This window comes from Gracilinanus agilis, chromosome 1 (assembly GCF_016433145.1).
Source record: "Gracilinanus agilis isolate LMUSP501 chromosome 1, AgileGrace, whole genome shotgun sequence".
NCBI lineage: Eukaryota > Metazoa > Chordata > Mammalia > Didelphimorphia > Didelphidae > Gracilinanus > Gracilinanus agilis.
The window spans coordinates 115,249,873-115,263,579 of NC_058130.1; positions in this window are offsets into that span (position 1 = coordinate 115,249,873).

Consider the following 13,707-nt stretch of genomic DNA (forward strand, 5'->3'; position numbering starts at 1 on the left):
GCTGAAACCCAGGTTCCCTTAGGGGAGGAGGTGGGGATGATGACCAAAGTGGCAGCATTATTGTATGAACATAGATGTTGCAACCTGTGTAGGTGAGCATTTTTATGAAATCTCAAAGCCTTGTAGTTGCTATCTTATATGCTTCTATTAGACTGTAAGCTCCACAAAGTAGACATTGTGTTTGCTCATCTTAACCATCCCCACAAGTGCTTTACCCTGTACACACATTGATTAAAGTAGTAAAGTGGCAGGATTCATAGGCTTGAAGATATGGGGGCAACTACTATCTCCCATCACTTCTTCTTAGCTCCCTTTCTCCTGTTCCCAGATAATGTCACACTAATGACATATTGAAAAATGGGAATATTTATGAAATAGTAAAGAAAAATGCACATGAGCAGGAGTTGGAGGAAGGTGGTATGTAATAAAGGAAAAAGATTTTGTACACTCTGAGGTTCTTATGGATTAATGCTTGTCATAAGCAATCAATGTAATAGTAGAAAATTGTATAGCACTTAAAGGTTTACAAAAACTTTATGTACATCATATCATTTGAAACTCATAATGGCACTGTTTTTTTTAACTGATATTATGATGTCCATTTTAAAGATGAGGAAACTAAAAATCAGAGAGGTTGAGTGATTTGCCTAAGGTCACACAGCTAGTGTCAGATGAAGGATTTGTAACTAGGTCTCCTGATTTGAAGACCTTGTCATTTTCTCCCCCAACTCTTTACTTCTCCCTACCAAAACAAAACAATAAAAAATTTCACATAATGATGTCTGGATGATTTCTGAGATCATTCCTATTTTTTATTTTACTTTTTTGGTTCTGATTTTACATACATTTTATCTGTTGACTGAAAACCGAAGTTCAGGGAAAACTTTGGTGTCATTTTTCATAAAAATTTTCAAATGAACGAGGTGCAGAAAACAACTGGAATTCTTTCTACATGGAGGAATGTCCTTATTTATTTATTTACTTATTTTTTTACTAAAGACCCCAGGGTAGATCTGGGAGCATCAGATTCAGTTGAAAGGTAAAGCTTTGTTATGGGAAATTTTTCCTGGTGTCCAATGTGGTACAATATGTAGTGATGGTTATTGTTGGAAATGATCCTTCACTGAGTCAGAGTAGGGTGGCAGATGGAGTTCTGTGGCTGGGTCATTGGGTCAAATTTCTCCAAGATGTTGAAAAGGAATTGGAAGTGGAGGGAAGAGTGAGAGGGGAAAAGAGTAGTTTTAAAATGAGTGATTGATGTAATTAAGTTGTTGAGGGTTATCAGGTTAAATGACTCAGTTAAATGAGCTCAATTTTCAAGGGTTAAATGAGCCAGCAGTAATGGGTTTCATTGCTCCATGGATTGTGTCTTTAATACTTGCCTATTTGGAGAAAAGGACATACTCAACTCAAAGAACACCTTAAACTGGTAATAGCTGGAGTGAATGGAGGAAAGAGTACTAATCACCCTAAATTTCTAAAACAAAAGTGAAATACATCATTGCAAATATTGGCATCTTAATTACGAAATTTGAGTAATGGCAATAAGAAAAATGGTGCATTCACTATTCATTGTCACTGCCCTCAAGGTACAGGCATTACTGGTGTTTACTTAGTAATAGTACAAAGATGAATCTTCACATCTTGAGTAAGATTACCTTCAAATATTAAAAAAATTATTCCAGATTTTCTTAAAGCAAATTGTATTTTTAAGAAAAATAATTATTCAAGACATTCAACCAACGGCAGGGCAGCCTCAAGCAAAGGAAGAGAATTAAATGTATTTATTTCATGGCTAAACTAAGAATCATTTTCAAACCCTTTCTTTTAACAAACCCAATTGATCTTCACCATTGTCTCCATAAGTCACTTTTTCCAGTTGTGAAATAGGAATTATAGTGCTCATCAAATACTTTCCTTATGACAATGATATGAGAATTAATGAACTAAACTACCTTGTGATGTTTGGATAAAGGGTGCTGAAAAAATGCACGGAAGCTATTATTAAATGTTATTCATAGCCCATTTGACTATTCAAGTAAGCATTAACCTTCAAAAATACATTTTTGGCAGGCATTTTCTTGGCCTCACATAGTTTCGCTCCCTTTCCTTTTTGCTATTTTTACTTGTCGTATTGATATCTTTGCCATCTTTTATTCTTGTTATATTCAATAATACTGTTCGTGTATGATGCAGTCCAAACTCAGCAATGCCAACAGTAGCCAGTGAATAACATTATCCAGAGAAATCTGATAGATGCTAAGTTAAGTCTTACAAAGAACAAAGAGAGACCACAGATTGCCTTTAGAAACATCACCCTTATGTCTGAAGTGGCAATCACTGCTGTTTATGCACTCATTTGACGATAACAAAGTTTCAAGTCTTTGTTTTTTCTTCCAGAAATTAATATTAGCCAGTCCTTTCTGACTCATGCTCAGGTTTGCCTCCTAAAGTCAATATTAATTGTAACATGTACAGTAACAGACTTTGGGTCTGGATTTATTTTAATTCATGCATTCAAGTTTGGATAGCACTAACATATTAAAATAATTTTTGCATGCATTAGGGAAACTCTAAGGTTTATGTTCGATTATGGTTGTGATGATAAAAACTGGAAATAACCATGTTTACTATGTGCTGGGCACTGTTTTAACTTTTTGTTCTTGAACTAGTAGATCCCAAGGTGAATGGGCTCAGTGAATGATGTAAAATATGGATTTTTGCTGAATTTTAAGTATCCAAACTATCTAGTATTATTAAGTGTCTTATTATTATTGGTATCCTATTTTCTGTCAATAGGTGTTCCATATCATCAGGCCACGTCAAACATCTGGAATTATCCTTTATCTCCGATACAGAGACAGCCTACCATTACAGTTCATTCACTTTGGGGATAACCAGTTCATTCACATACATATTCTAAACATATAAAGTTTGACATACTTTTCTACTTTGGTCATTTTTTACCCCACCTTAGATATTATAGCTATGTTCTTCTTTATTTGAACAATACTGCAAATACTCTAAGTTGTTTTCAAGAATACTCTAGAAATTTTGCTCTGGGTGGTCAAACAAAAAAAGGTTTTCTTCTTTTATTTATCACTAGGTATTATCGTTCATCCTGTGGCAGCCCCTTATCTGCATTTGGCTAGCATTCCTAAGCTTTCTTAATTGTATCTAAATCTGCAAATAACTTATTCATTCTTCTGGACTCCCTGTTTTCAGAAATATTTATTTCATTTTATTAATTTGTCTCTTTCTCTCTCTTTCTCTCTCTCTCTCATCTGTTAGCACCCCTCATTTTACTTAATAGATATCAATAGTACAGGGTGTTTCTTGGATAGTAATCTTTTGTTGTTTTTTTCGTCTTTATGTATAGTATCCCTGTGACAAATATAGCCACTAGGCAACAGTTTCTGATACGTTTTTTAATTTAAGAAATTGTTTTGTCTCTATTTTATTCTAGTAACATATTTACACGTAAGTTTTCCAAAGTTACATGATTCATTGCCTCCCTCTCCTCTTCCCTTCCCCCTCCCAGAGTTGACAAGCAATTCAACTGGGTTACAGATGTATTATCTGGATAATTATTAATACCATTTATTTCAGTTCATTGCTTCCTTATCCTATGGGGCAGTGATTCCCAAAATGGGTGCCACCACCGCCTGGTGGGTGCTGCAGCAATCCAAGGGGATGGTGATGGCCACAAGTGCATTTATCTTTCCTATTAATTGCTATTAAAATTTAAAAAATTAATTCCTAAGTAATATTTTTCTAGAAAGGGGGTAGTAGGCCAAAAAAGTTTGGGAACTACTGCTATAGGGTCTCCTCATCTAGGTCTGAAGTGATTCTGTGATCCTACTTTATCATTGATGTCTGGCTACAGAATTGACTTTGAATACTGGGAAAAGTGTGGCAGTCATCTTCTTAAATCTGACTTTAGTTATTTCCTAGCTGTATGACTCTGGGCAAGTCACTTAATCCCTATTGCCTATTTCTTACCATTACCATAACATAGGATTGACTCTAAGATGGAATGTAAGAGATTAAAAAAAAGATAACTCTAACCATCATGATATGGCTTGAAAACTACTAGTGGAAGAGTGACTGAAATGGAATATTCTTTTATTGAAACTGTATCCTGACAGGTCTTTATTCTTCTTTGTGCCCTTTGTCATACTCTTCCTAAGATGTAACGTAGGTTAGGAAGTTGTTTTTTGTCCTTTGTTTTAAAATAAAACCAATGAAATTGTGGTAAATGGTGTCTTGACTTCTAAGGGAATTGTATTTTGATGAGGAAGAATAGCACAAATCATGAGGATTACTATTTTTTCCAGATTCATTGAAGTCCAGTGACAAGATAAAAGTCAAGATGCCTGGATATGACCTGAGATGCAGTGGATGATGATTGGTGTCTTTGATGTCTGTCTAAGCTCTAAGTACTCCACAAAACTTGCTTGAAACAATTTTCTCATCCACTCTTTCTGCCTTGAAAAGTCTTCACATGTAGGATAGACATTTTTCTAGATCACCAATAAGCTGATAGCCTGTCAACTGCTCTTACTTTGGTTTAGCACATCTGCTAAGATGGGTTTACTGGTGTGTGGCCTCTGCACATGCTACAGCTTCTTGGAGCCACAGGTGAGAGTTAAGTGAAATGTGGATGCCATAGGTGGGTGAGTAACCTTAAAATGGGTTCATCAAAGGTGCTAGAACTCGGTGAACATACAAAGTAGTAAGAAAGTATTTGGCCAACTCCAATCGTGGACTTGTGATCCCATCATTATATGGCTATTCCTTCTACCAGACCAGATCATAACCTCCTAAATATACCTTTTCATTTTGTATCTTCTATCAAGGATCTATCCAATATTCCAGAAGATTTTTTTTGTGGATCCTAGTATAACATTCAAGCTCTTTACCTTTCTTCATTCTTGCTCACTGACCCACTTCCTCAAGGTAGCATATTGTGGCAGATAGGGCACTAGACTTGAAGTCAAGAAGTTCAAATCCTATTTCATATATTCATTTACTCTCTCTGTGACCCCGGGAAAATCATTTGACCTCCCTGTGACTCACTTTCCTCATCTGTAAAGTGAATGGGTTTATTAGGTGACTTTTAAGGTCTTTCAAGATATAAATTTATGATCATTTTCTTGGTATCTTTCTTTTCCTTTATGATATTTTTAAGCCATTCTCCTGTGTCTCAACTTCTATTCTATATTATCCAATTTGGTGGATATTTTTAGGCATTTCTCCTTTCTTTAAACTGAAAAAGTGTCTTATAAGGTTCATAATATTATAGGCAAATGCATTTTATTACCAGCTCTTATTAGGTGAAATGTCAGGTACATAATAATCATTAAATAAATACTTATTTCTTTCTTCCTTCCCAGATATGAATGACACATTCTTGCAATCAAGTCTAATCCCTTTTTACCAGCAAGGAAAATGACAAGAAAAAAATTCTGAGATCTAACTATTAAAACTATTAAACTATTAAAATGTGATTGCTTATTTTGAACTACATATATGCATATAACCAGTATCATTATCATTAGCATTGACCTGAGCTTGATTAAAGAGTTCTTCCAGGGGCAGCTAGGTGGCTCAGTAGATTGAGAGCCAGGCCTAGAGATGGGAGTTCTGAGTTCAAATCTGACCTCAGACATTTCCTAACTCTGTGACTCTGAGCCAAGACACTTAACCTGCATTGCTTGTTCTTTACAGATCTTTTGCCTTAGAACCAATGCACAGTACTGATTCTAAGATTGAAAGTAAGAGTTTAAAAAAATTCCTCCATTTCTAGGATTAAAATTATTTTTTTCATAGACTATATTCAGCTGATAAGAATGCAATGCTGGATCTACCTCTTTTTGTATCCCCCCAGCACTGAACACAGTAGCTGCCATATAGTAGGCATTTAATAAATATCAATTGACTGATATTCAAAAGTTTAGGAGAGGAAAAGTCAAACAAACTTTAATTTTTGAAGACTGCTTTTTTCTTTTAGTAAGACTAAATACAACATGGAAAGATATGGGAAACTATGGAAATATATCATCTATTCATTTAGGCTGCCCCAGCAGACTCAATTGGTGGTTAGGAAGTTCAGAAGAAGGCAGGGCTTTGGGAAAAAGTTGATAAATTTTGTTTTGGACATACTGAGTTTGAGATTCCTGTAGGATACCTCTTTGGAAATGTCCAGAAAGTATAGAGCTAATAGTTAAACTTATGAAAGCTGATGTCACCAAACTAGATAGCATAGGGAGAAAAGAAAAGAGTGACCAGAATGGTCTTCAGGGTCCCCTATACTTGGTGAATGTAACCTGGATGAAAATCCAGTATAGGAAATTAAGATAGTTATGAGAAGAAACAGAAGAGAGTATTATCCCCTTGGAGAGGGGGGAATATTTCAGAGGATGTGATCAACACTGTCAAAAGCTAGAGAGGTCAAGAAGCATAAGGATTGAGACTAGACCAATAGATTAGACAATTAAGAGATCACTGGTAACTTTTGAAGGGTCCTTTCAGTTAATTGATGTGGTTGGAAGGTAAATTGTAGAAGAGTTAGAAATGAATGAGACAAGGGGAAATGGAGAAACTAAAAAGTAGACAGCGTTCTTAAAGAATTTAAAGACAGGAGGAGAGATATAATACAATGGAGATGATAGAATCAAGTGAGGGTTTTTTCAAGCATGAGTAAGTCATGGTCATACTTAAATAGAACAGGGAGTGATCTGGTAGATGAAGAGAGATTGAAGATGAGAGACAGTGGAGACCATTTGAGGGAGATGTGGGAAATGAAATTAAAGGTTCATTTAGAGAAACCGGCCTTTTCAAGGAGAAGGACCACTTGATCTGAGACAACAAATATGAGAATCAAGAGACAGTAGTGTCATGAAAATGCAGGGAAGAGAGAATATCCTAGAGGAAAATAGGAAACAAATAGAGCCAGAACTTGAACCCAAATAAAGAATTCTTTTCACTAAGCAATCCTGCCTACAGCATCCTTACAAGTCTGTTCTCTGAACCATTTCATTTCTGCCTTGTGGCATAGCTGTTTGGCCATGGAGAAGCAGTAATATGTGTATACCAACCTCGAGGCTTTTGTTCAGAAATATTTATGTAGCACTGTTTCTTGCTAACTCACTAATTAAGACTCTCTTCTGAGATGAGAGTGCTTTCCAGATCCTTCACCATTTCAGGAGGGCATCCAGTATATTCATCTCATCATTTCTTACCTGACTACTCTTTTGTGCTTAATGATTTGTGGAAACTCATCCTTTTGTGAGATGAAATCAACTCTGAAAATCTTGTCTCTCACATTGGCTGTAGGACTTCAGCTTGCCCCTGTGACTGGGTAACCAGCCTCCATTCCCCAGCTTCTCAGCTTCCTTTTGTAGGCTGCCTTCCCTCTTTGGATTGTGAGCTCATTGAGGGCAGGGATCTTCTTTTGCCTTTCCTTATATCCCCATTGTTCAGTACAGTGTCTGGCATATAGTAGAGCCCTCATAAATGCTTGTTGACGCTAATAGTAACTGTACACTGTTGCATTTTATAGCTATGTATATTAAGACTGTACCTTCCTACTGTACTATAAGCTTCTTAATGCAGAGTCTATGCCTTAATGTATATTTTGTGCCTCCAACACTTTGTATAGTGTTCTGACTTTACAGAGCACATGCTTAATAAATGTTTGGTTTGACCATCACCATTTCCATAATCATGTGTAACATCAAGTTCAGATTCTAATCTACTAGCAAATTTTAGCATCCTATTCTTCCATGACCTAGGACTAGGGCTCCATGTCCTCTCTCTTTCTGTCATGCCCTCTTATCCTACCTGGGCTGTCTTTGAGCCTCTCTTGCCCCATGGCATCCTGGGTCTTGAGATATTGAGGCTATGGAAATGCTGGGCACTGAAGGAGGATACTGAGATTGGGAATAGTCTGAAGGTGAGAAGAATGGATGACAGATTAAATGCTTACTGCTGAGGTGATACTAAGGTAAGGGAAACAAATCAAGAAGAGAGTGGCACAAAGGAAGGAGGAGAGCATGGCATGAAGTAATGCAAAGAAGCTAGATTTCCAGTTAGTAAACCTGAGTTCAAATGTTGGTTTTTGCAAACTCTGTGTCTTTGCACAGATAATACCCCTATTCCAGAGCCCCAGTTTTTTCCCTTTTAAAATGAGATCTAGGAGATGTCATATTTCTTTCTAATATTAAAGGATTTTGGATACCTATTATTATTATTATTATTATTTTATTATTACTTCAAAATAATGTCAAGGCAGAGGGAGAGCTTCTTAGATATAAGACTGAAAGAGACTTCAGAGATCATCCAAATCCAAATCTCTAATTTTACAGAGTAATAAACTGAGGCCTAAAGTGGTTAAATGACTTGTCCAAAGTCACTCATGTGGTCATTGATAGCACTGGAGCATGAAAAGTCAACTCCTCTGATTCCAAATCTAATAGCAAAGGTTTGAGGTTATTAGGCTCTTTAGAACACCTGCCTGGATATTTAGAACTCCAGAGAAGTCAGTCTACAAGCCCAGGGACAACAGGATGATAATAGCTATTTTTATCTTGTGCAGCCATGTAAACACTCAGCTTAGCAGGAACAATAACTACAACTCATCTGTACACCTGGCAGTCATTTTGCTGAACCAGTGTGAAAGAGAACAATGTAAAAAGATCAAAAGACCTTGCTGGATTGAGCTCGCTTGAGCCAAACAATTTACTTGAGTGGGAGAGCCCATGAAAATATTCAGACACCTATCCAGTATCAGCACAAAGAGAAGCCAAACACTAGTTAAGAGACAAAGGTGACTTACAATAAAAATACTTCATACAAGATCTGGGACAATGTAGGCATCAAATCCCAAGTGCCCTAATTCCATTTGGATACATGCCACAAAAAGAAAGTTGGAGTAATTCTCAGAAACCGTCAATAAATCATCTATTTAGCCTGACAGCACTAATTTATTTCTTCGATGAGGATAAGTGCTCTTCAAATACAGGCAACTTGAAAGGCATCATTTTAAGTTTTCCCTCATGTAAGCATCAAGAATGACCAAACACCATTTTCAGAAGACAGGTTAGAGGAAGCCGACTCAACTTATGCTGAATTGATGATTTCATCTGAATTATCCAATCAAACCTGATCTGATACAGTTTTTGGCTGGACTTAACTATTAGTCCCTGATAGTCACAAATATTGGTGACATTTTCTTTGTTCCTTGTCCTAAAAATAACTAGTGATAATTAGGTAGTGTGTCATTACAAAGTGCTTTCTTCCATTCATTCTCTATACAACAAACCTATGAATTACCTAGTTAGTGCTAGTTCCTCTCTCAGTCTTCTCAACGTCCTTTCTTCTGCTCAAAGATTCTTGATGTCTAAGGTCAGAGTCCATTCTGGAAGAGTCCATAGGATTTGAAGCCAGAAGGGTCTTCACCACAATTTTAACTTCCTCATTTTGCAAATGAGAAACCTGAAGTCCTCAAATGGTGAATTGATTTCCCCAAGGTCACATAGCTAGGAAGTAATAAGGCAAGTATTTGGTCTCAAGTCTGGTCTCCAAATCCAAGACTCTTTCCAGTAAATATCATTTCTTTGCTCACCTCCTTCTACTCCCTGTTCCATCATAGATCCATTGTGTAACCTTCTCTCCAAACCTTCTCCTCTTGGAGAGCTGGCTGTACCCAATTTCAGGCCCCAAAGTTTTCTCTGTCTCCAAACCTCATTTCAGAATCCTTGATGCAGGAAATAGAGAATAGGTGGAATATGCTGTTTTAAGGGCAAGAAGAGTGAAAAAATATGGGAAATGGGGTCACCAATTGCCTTTGCCTTGCCTACATCAGGAATGAGAGTGGAACAAGTTATAAGAAAGGAAGATAAGATCTGCCAGCAAGCTAGAGCTTCAGATATTTTTGCTAGTGTTCATGGAAGAGATAATCACTAACTTCCTTAAAAAACTCTCACTTGATTCATCCAACCATGTTATTTATTATCCTATATTCTTCCTTTTGGAGCTAAACTCTGTGAAAAAGCCATGTGCAATAGGTGTTTTGACTTATTTTCTTTCTGCTCTCTTCTGAAGTCTTTGTAGCCTGCTCTCTGACTTCATCATTCAATTGGTACTGTGCTTTCCAGTGGAACAAATGATCTCTTAATTGCTAAATCCAATAGCCTTAAAAAAACTTCTCATCAATCAAAACTATCAATAAGCACATGAAAAAGTGTTCTAAATCCCTCCTTATTAGAGAAATGCAAATTAAAACAACTCCAAGGTACCACCTTAAGGAAAGTGATAAATGTTGGAGGGGATGTTATGAAACTGTGACACTAATACATTGCTGGTGGAGTTGTGAATTGGTCCAACCATTCTGGAGGGCAATTTGGAACAATGCCCAAAGGGCTTTAAAAGAATGCTTACCCTTTGACCCAGCCATAGCACTGTTGGGTCTGTACCTCAAAGAAATAATAAGGAAAAAGCTTGTACAAAAATATTTGTAGCCATACTCTTTGTGGTGGCAAATAATTGGAAAATGAGGAGGTGTCCATTGATTGGGGAATGGCTGAATTAATTGTAGTATCTGATGGTTATGGAATATTATTGTACTGAAAGGAATAATGAACTGGAGTAATTGATACAGAGCGAAAGTAGCAGAACCAGGAGAACATTGTATGAGACTGATATACTTTGGCACAATTGAATGTAAAAGACTTTTCTACTAGCAGCAATGCAACGACCCAGGACAATCCAGAGGAACTTATGAGAAAGAATAGTGGGAGCAGAAACACAAAAGAAAAACCATATGATCAATCATGTAGTTTAATAGGGATATGATTAGAGTTTTAATATTAAAAGATCACTCTACTGCAGATATGAATAACATGGAAATAAGTTTTGAACAATGATACATGGATAACCCAGTGGAATACTTGTCAGATTCAGAAGGGGAGAGGAGAGAGCAGGGGAAGGGGGTTATGAATCATGTAAGCATGGAAAAATATTCTAAATTAAAAATTATTTAAAAATTCCTCAGGGGGCAGCTGGTTAGTTCAGTGGATTGAGAGCCAGGTCTAGAGACGGGAGATCCTAGGTTCAAATCTGGCCTCAGCCACTTCCCAGCTGTGTGACCCTGGGCAAGTCACTTAACCCCCATTGCCTGGCCCTTACCACTCTTCTGCCTTGGAATCAAGACACAGCATTGATTCCAAGATGGAAGGTAAAGGTTAAAAAAAAATTCCTCATCACCTCCTTAATTCTCTCTTCTTTTTAAGTTTTTGTGACACTGTTCTCTTTTTGTTCTCTTGCTTTTCTGAACACTTCTCTGTCGCCTCCTCCAGGTCACTCCCATTAACCATGGGTGTCCTCCAGTACTCTTTCCTGGGCCCTTTTCTCTTCTCCCTTTATACTATTTTACCTGGGAATCTCATCATTTCCCATTGTAATGATCATCTATCTCTTTGTAAATGACTCTCAGTCCTACCTTCTAGCCTTGGCCCTCTGGATTCCCATCTCTAATTTCTAATTGAATATCCCAAACTGGATGTTCCTTATACATCTTATACTCAACATGTTTAAAACTGATCTTATTATCTTTCCTGCCAAATCTTCCCTTCTTCCTAACTTCCATCTTACTGTAGAGGGTATCATGATCACCTCAATCTTTACAACTTAGGTCTCTTCTTTACTGTTTCTCACCTTCTCACCTTCCCCTATTCAATGGAATTAGTTAGTTCAGCCTTTTCTGATTTTGTAGCATCTCTTGTATATGCCCCCTTCTCTTGTTTTTCACATGGCCACCACTCAAGTGAAGAGCTATATCACCTCATACCTGGACTATTTCAATATCTTGCTAGGAAATAAGTATCTCCTAACTCCTATCCATCCTTCACTCAGCTATGAGTCATTTCCTAAAGCAAGCCTGACCATATCAATCTCACTATTAAATTCCAGTCGCTCCCTATTGCCTGCAGGATCAAATATGAATTTTTTTTAGCTTTTAAAGCTTTTCATAAAGCTCATAAAGGCTTCTTCCTACTACCAAATTTTGAGATCCAATAACACTGGCATCCTTGTTGCACTTCAAAAAAGATACTCCATTGCTTAACTGTCCGTTTTCACTGGCTGACCCCTAGACCCTGCACACTCTTCTTCCTCATATTCTTAGTTTCCTAACTTCTTCCTCATCTTCTTAGTTTTCCTAACTTCCTTCAAATCTTAGCTCAATATCTCCTGACTTCTTCGGGAAGCCTTTCTCAGTCTCCTGGTAAAGCTCTTCTCTGATACCTCAGCTTACATGGAAATGATCCTCCTTCCTTGGAGACTATGCCATTGGAGCCCATAATCTCAAAAGGCCAAAAATTTGGAATGGATCCCAGTATACATGAGTGTATCTGTTGCCAAAAGACCAGTCTAGCTATATTCAGAGGTGCCCTTCTTCATGTCAATAATAATAATAATAATAATAATAATAATAACAACAACAACAACAACAACAACAATAATAATATATTGATACATAGCTCTTACATAGCTCTTTAAGATTTCATTTTTTTGTATATTGTAATTATTTGATCCTCAAAACAATGCTGGGGAGTAGGTGCTATTATTATCCTCATTTTACAGATGAGGAAACTGAGGAATAGTTTAGTTAAGTGATTTTCCCAGGGTAACACAGCTAGTAAGTGTCCGAGAAGGGATTTGAACTCAGGTCTTCCTGACTCCAAGTCATGCACTATATCCACCATACCACCCAATGACTTTTAAAAGGCTGGCCACATAGTGATGATGTTTTGGAAAGAGAAATTCATTAACTATCTACTAAGGGGCAGCTATGTGGCGCAATGCATAGAGTGCCAGGCCTGGAGTCAAGAAGATCTTAATTCAAATCCAGTCTCAGATATTTACTAACTGTGCAGTCTTGGACAAGTCACTTACCCTTATTTGCCTCAGTTTCCTCATCTTTCGTACTAAAGAGGAAGTGGCAAAGCACTTTAGTATTTTTGCCAAGAAAACTCCAAATGGCTTTGTGTAAAAGAGTTGGACCCAACTGAAAAACAACAACAAAGGCATGGGTAACTTTTGTTCTGTCCAAGTAAGGGGAATGCTCACACAAATGAAATCTCAGTACAACCCAATAGAATTATCATTTCTTAAACATGTTATAAGTACTATGCTTGGTGCTGGATAATTGTTAGATAAGACATGAGTCTTGCCTTCAAGGAATTTACCATCCAATGAGAGACAGAGAGGTAGCATGGAATAAGAAACCTACACAGATGACATTTTATTACAGAACAAGATTATATTTTATGTTGCCTGGGAGGCTGAAGGGTAAAGTGAAAGACTCTGGGTCACCTAGCTTGTACATCTCAGAAGAGATTTGAATCCAGGTCATCAAGTCATTCTGATTTGAACTGTACTATATGCTGCCACAACATAAGATATATATGAGCATATGTGTTTACATTTAATTATACACATGCACACACATATATGATATGCATATCCTCAAAGTATAAATTAAGTTTAGATTTAAGTTTATTGTCCCTAGTAACCTTTCCTTCCTTCCTTCTTTCCTTCCTTCCTTCTTTCCTTCCTCTTCCTTTCTTTTCTTCCTTCCTCCCACTCTGTCCTTCCTTCCTTCCTTCTTGCCTTCCTTCCTTTTTTCTTTTTTTCTTCCTTTCT